Consider the following 6,682-nt stretch of genomic DNA (forward strand, 5'->3'; position numbering starts at 1 on the left):
CCTGTAGTCTCAGCTACTTGAGAGGCTGAGGCGGGAGAATGGCGTGAACCCGGGAGGTGGAGCTTGCAGTGAGCCGAGATCACGCCACTGCACTCAGCCTGGGAGACACAGCGAGACTCCGTCTCAAAAAAAAAAAAAAAAAAAAAAAAAAAAAAAAAAAAAAAAAAATTTTTGATTTAGAAAATTAGCTTACGACCTCATTTAAAAAGTCTATAATATTTTAGAAAGCTTCTGCCATTTTGTGAATTGATCTAATTCTTTCACATTTAGAAGGTTAGTTTTCTGAACTTTTCAAGCAGAATGCAAACAGTGTGAACTCTGAGATTACCAGTCAACTATCTTAGTATTAGCTATTTGTCTTCAGATACAAGTGATGCAATAACAACTCAAATCACCTGAAGAAAAACTAAAGTTTTTTTTTTTTTTTTTTTTCTTAGTAGCATGAAACAATGATAGAGCAGCCCACAAAACCGAAAAGAAGGGAAAAAAATAAGACTTCAGATACTGGCAATGTGATTATGGGATTGAATGCTACCAGGACTTTATCTCTTTAACTTTTTACTGGATTCCATTTTGTACCTACAGCTCCTCCATATTATGAAAAAGGGCAACTAACAATAACCCTATCATCTTACACTTAAAATCCAAGGGAACTGAAATTCTTCCATATTCAATTACAAAATTATTGGAAGGTCTCAAATTGACTTGCCTGGGTTACATGCAATTACTTGCAGTGGATGCAAGTAATTCAGAGACAGTGTATTCAAGGAATACATAGAAGACATGGTATTTCTCAGATATGTGCGGCACTCTTACAAGAAAAAGGAAAGGTTAATGTGAGGACAAAAGTGCCTGAAGACAAGCACACACACTCAGTAGTTACCAGGGTTTAATTTACTCCTGAAGCTCTCATGTAAAGGTAAGTGTTTCCAGTGGGGGATGGCCATGTCAGATGCAGAGCAAATAGCATCATCTGACACCAGGATAAAGAGTAGTGAACTGGAAAGGGGATCATGTAGCAACAGTTTCTGAAATTTTTTGTTCTTTGCAGAATTTGCAGCAGTGGTGAAAATTTCCACCTCTTAGTGAGGCAGAGATTTGTCAGTGGGTAGAATCAGTAGAAATACACATGGGTAGATTTTGTGCCATCCCAAATATAGAATAATACATGTGTTTACCAGGAATGAATGTTTGAGCCCATGAGGATGTGTGTTTTGTGTTGGAATCCTGTATTCATTCAACCATGTCTTTGGCATTTTGTGCTCTCCTTGAGTGGGAAAGTATATCTTAAAAAACATAGATTCTGCCATCTCCCTAAAAGGGCAGACTTTATTTTCAATTAAATTCTTCATATGCAAAGTAACACACCTAGGCACATAATATTGTAGGAGCAGCAAAAATGGAGAAGTTTTTATCCTATAAGAACTCATAGACTCACGTAACAGTCCTACAACTCCCACCTCCAAACCCCAAACACATACGAAAAAAAACTACTGCATAGAGTGGCAAAGTGTTTGAAATGTCAATCAGGCCAAACATTGTGGCTCATGCCTGCAGTCTTTGGGCTTTGGGAGGCCAAAACAGGCGGATTGTTTGAGCCCAGGAGTTAGAGACCAGCCTGGGACACATAGCGAGATCTCCTGTTTCTACAAAAAATAATGAAAAAAAAAAAAAAAAATTAGCCAGGCATGGTAGTCTTAGCTGAAGTCGAAGGCTGAAGGTTGAAGTGGGAGGATTGCTTGAGCCCGGGAAGTCCAGGCTGCACTGAGCTATGATCATGCCACTGCACTTCAGTCAGGGTGACAAAGCAAGACCCGCACACACGTGTATTTGTAGGGCCTATCTGGGAGAGATTTTGAAAGGAAAAGGGGATTATTTGAGAAATACTCTAAACATATTGTTGCATTTCTGAATCCTTTCCCTTCTTTAACCTGTCCAGTGAACTTCTAATTAGCAGAAGTTAGGAATGAAATTGGAGAGAAAATGTGTAATGAGAAGAGATTTTAAAGTCAGAGAAAAGCGGAGTAAAGAGCTGAGTGAGAAACTGAAGTTTTATAGGCCAAAAGGAATTTGGAAATGTTTGATAAAAGTGAAAGTAGCAGAAGCAACTATCAAAATATGAAGTAGGTGTCAAGAATCTGCAGTTGAAGATCAACAGAATGTAAGAGGAGAGTGTGGACTGGAGTGGTTCCAGATGAATGAATGAATGCACAGAAGCTGCCTGCTGGTGCTGCCTTTGATAGGGCTGAGTGCCAGGCTCAGCTGTGGGGTCGAGGGTCGTGTTCTAAGGGGCAGAGATGGCGTAATCTAGTCATAAAATGCATGTCTCCAGAAAATAAATCCTACCGTTCTCTAACACAGATATGAGAAATAGGCTTTATATTTATTACCTTGATTTATCACACAATATCTAATCACTCTAATTTAAAAGGTAAAAGTCACTATAAGCTTTTAAAGCAGAACTTAATAAATGAGATTGATAATGTACCAGATTCACTTAATTTAAGTAAACATATAATTTGAGTAAACATATCTAATCCTTTCAGCAGCAGATTCAGTGTTTAATGAGAATGAGGGATATGAAAGGTGTGTAAACATTGAGGAGTTAGGTGGGGGAGTGGGTTGAGGTTCAGAATCTGAGAATAGTAAAAATGAAATCTATTAGATAATGGGATTACACAGTCGACTGAAGTTTGTAATGAAGGATTAGGGCCAACTGTGTAACAAACACTATTTGTAGAACTTAGTAGAGGGAAAAATAGTTTCAATTAAGCAAAAAACTTGCTAGTGACCCATTGTTGACGTATAAGATCACACTTTTATGAACTAGAACAAATATATAAATGTCATGCTTTTCATTAATGCAGTCTATCTATAACCAAAGAAAATCATAACCCAATATCTTCCTTATGTCAGCATATCTTTTATAAGTATTGGTTTCTTTTAAGTACTGTCTTAGTCTCTTTGAGCTGCTATAATCAAACACCAGAAACTGGGTAGACTCCAAATAACAGAAATTTATTCTTCTCGGTTCTGCATGCTGGAAAATGTCAGAGCAAGGTACTGGCAGATTCAGTGTTTAGTAAGGACCCACTTTATCATAGATGATGCCTTCTTCTTGTGTCCTCATATGGTAGACTAGAATAACCTCCCTTGGGCATGTTTTATAAGGGCACTAACCCTGTTCAGATTTTATGACTTAATCACTGCCACAAAGGTCCCACTTCCTCATACCATCACTTTGGGGGTTAGAATTTCAACATGTTTATTTTTGAAGACAAATACTCAGACCATAGCAAATAGTCTGCATTAATTGTGTAACTAATGAAGAACAACTGTGTTTAATTCAGTTGTTTTTTTTGTGTGTGTGTGTGTGAGTGTTTTTCTGTTTTTGCCCTTGATTAATGGAACTTTTGGTTTACATTTAATTCCTATGTACAGGTATCAAAGTGCAAAAAATTTACCCAGTTTGAGGATCATACTATTTGCAATTTATCCTATTTTCTATGACATATTACACTGTGGAATAGCTTAATGGTGTTTCATGTAATTGAGGGCAGAAAAAATATTACAAACTGATTAAATATGATATATGCTTTGAAAAGAAACCCTTAAGTAACTCAGTGATTCCCGAGGTATTAAGTTATGGAAATTTTTTGCTGAGCCATTTGGAACATCTCTGAGGCCACAAATCATTTTATTTTCCAACAATAAACTATGGATGGGTGTTTCTGCACTGGCCTAAGATGCATCTAGTTGGACCATGTGTAGGCTATCAAGAGAGCCTACTATGTGGAGTTTCCTTATATTTATCCCACCTATGAGAAAATTTCCTGGAGGTGTAAAGAGATATTAGAAGAGAGATGGGGAGAATAACAGTTGGCACATGGACTTAGGGAGAACTTGTAGATCCCCAACATTTAGTTCATTTATCATGTCAGAAATATAGGTGAGAGTTCCTCAGTTCCATCAGTCGTGGTCCTCCTGACCCCTTTCTTTTCTTCTTAACTCTCATTTCTTATTCCACTCTATAAGTCACAAATACACACACAAATACAACATAAATACAAAACACATGTATATACTAAAAAATGTGTGTGTATTTGTGTGTGTGCACACAAATACAACATAAATATACAACATATGTATATACAAAAAAATATGTGTGTGTATTTGTGTGTGTGCGCTCAAGAGAGAGACCATTTTAACTAGCCTCTTCCTAAAAGGACAATCAGATTAAATAAATGGCATTCCTCATTTCCTCTACAAAATATACTAATTAATTGATGCCTACAACACTGATGACTGATGGCTTATAGGCTACTCTCCAGCATAACTAGGCAATTCTATCACAATAGCTGAGTTATTTGCTTACTGAGCTTACTTGTGTTTTTTCTCCCATTTTTCTCTTGTGTCTGTAGGACTTGTAGTTAAATGAAACATTTAATTAAACATATAAATCAAGCTATACTGATATATTTAAAACACCATCATATTCATAATCACATGTAATAGAGTTGCTGATTCCTAGAAAACCATGTGGGATGTCCTGAGGAAAACTTTATAAAAGGAAATTGTTTTAAAATAAATTGCTACTAAATTAGAAAAGAAGCAATGAAAAAATATGGAAAACTTGTGGGAAATCTTTGATTATATTCTTATACTTCTTCATATTTGATTTTAAAGGTATACTTTGCCATATAGGAATAAAAAATTAAAAATTTATACGTTAAGAGTGTTTTATACAAGGAAGATGAGACATGAAATGAGAATGTATTTATTGGAAGGAAAAGCTTTTTTTGATCTCAAATATTGATAACACAGTTAAGTATGTTTTCTGAAAATAAAATGTTTAAAAGATAAATTATTTTCATAACTTCTTATTCAATACTCTTATGATTAACTGACAAACCATCTGTATCTATTAAGTTTTTAAAGTCCTTGCAAATTTCAGAATATTTTTCAGTTATAAAACATAAGTTTCAAAATAAACAGAAAATTTTGAAGTAATCTTCTCCCATCATTTCAAAAAAGAGAATTTTAAAACAAGTCAGATTTTGTCAAACTTTGAAGATTTAAAAATTATATTAATACATTTATACTTGTCTATCATTGTAATCTGCAAAATACTCTAAATGTTTTCAAACTCCTTACTTTAGTCTATCTGATGCTGCATAATCTGAGTTCTGTTTATCATTCCAATTTCACTTAGAACTATTCTCTCAGCCCTTCTACCTCAACTGCTATCTGCTGAACGTTTGTGTCCACCCAAAATTCATGTGTTTTAACCTAACCCCCAGTGTGATGGTATTTGAAAGTGGATTCTTTGAGAGGTGATTAGATCATGTTGGGGGAGCCCTCATGAATGGGATCAGTGCCCTTATAAAAAGAAGCCCCAGAGAGCTACCTTGTCTTTTTCGCATTGGGAGAAAACAGTGATAAGGTGGATATCTATGAAAGAGAAAGTGGGCACTCATCAGACACTGATTTTTGCAGAGCCTTGATCTTGAACTTCCCAGCCTCCAGCAATGTGAGAAGAATATTCTGTTGTTTATAAACCACCTAGGATATGGTGTTTTGTCATAGCCACCCAAAGAAAAACATCAATTAATAAATAATTTTAAGTGATAAAAAAATTATTACTATGGACTTATGACTATGTTTATTAATGATTTATCATATTTCTTATTTATACTTATTTATTACTGTGGGCTTTTTATTACTATGTTTAAAAAGATTAAGGGAAAGAATAGAGAGTAGAAGTACATAATGGTCACATCTGTCACACAAACAGTCACTGCAGTGGAAATGGAAAGGATGGTAGACATGTTTGCTGGCCTCCTTCCACGAAGGTGGGATGGCTGCCTTTCATGTTCCAGAAATGTATCAATGAGTTCATTATCTATCTAGTATTTTCTTAACCCATTACTATAAACCTCAGAGAAAGTGACCTTCTTTCTAGAGTCTGGCAAAAGGTCATTTGTTTATATTATCTTTCAGTGTTACTGTTTTTAAATTCCCTAGTTTAAAACAAATATTTATTTATTTTGAGGGACTTTTTGGTGTTCAGAATCACAGGTAGTCAGGAGAAGTTGACTGTTACAGTCTTTTAGTTGGATGCCCACCTTTCACCAAAAGATCATCAGGTATTTTGGAGTTGTTTTTATTAACCTATTAAATTACATAATATATAACACTTGCATTATTTACTTCTCTTAGCATAGTATAGAGTATATGACAATTTTTGCAGTCTAAACATTATGTAATACTCATAAAATCAAAAGTTACTTTCACAATTCTGGGAAAATACTCAATATCAACTATGTATATTAACAATATTCTGATTTATGCCCTATCTTATATATAAAGGGCAAAAGTGAATTAACCTTTTTGAGAGTTCAAGGTATATCATGTCATCAATATATAAATGTGTACTTAAGTTATAAATTAATACGGTTATGGCTTAAGACATATTATAGCATGGTATGTTTGCTTTGAGGAAATAAAAGTTTTTAACTGTCATATTTAGTGAAGGTCGATGCTATCAACTTAATATTGTTAACATTAATTAGCAGTAATTTTAAAATTATATCTTTTCAGTTTTCTGGAAGCTGGTAAATGAACTAGACTGAGTACCAATCTGCCTCAGCAGAGAAAGATCATCAGTGGGTCATCTCTTACA

This window comes from Theropithecus gelada, chromosome 6, assembly GCF_003255815.1.
Source record: "Theropithecus gelada isolate Dixy chromosome 6, Tgel_1.0, whole genome shotgun sequence".
NCBI lineage: Eukaryota > Metazoa > Chordata > Mammalia > Primates > Cercopithecidae > Theropithecus > Theropithecus gelada.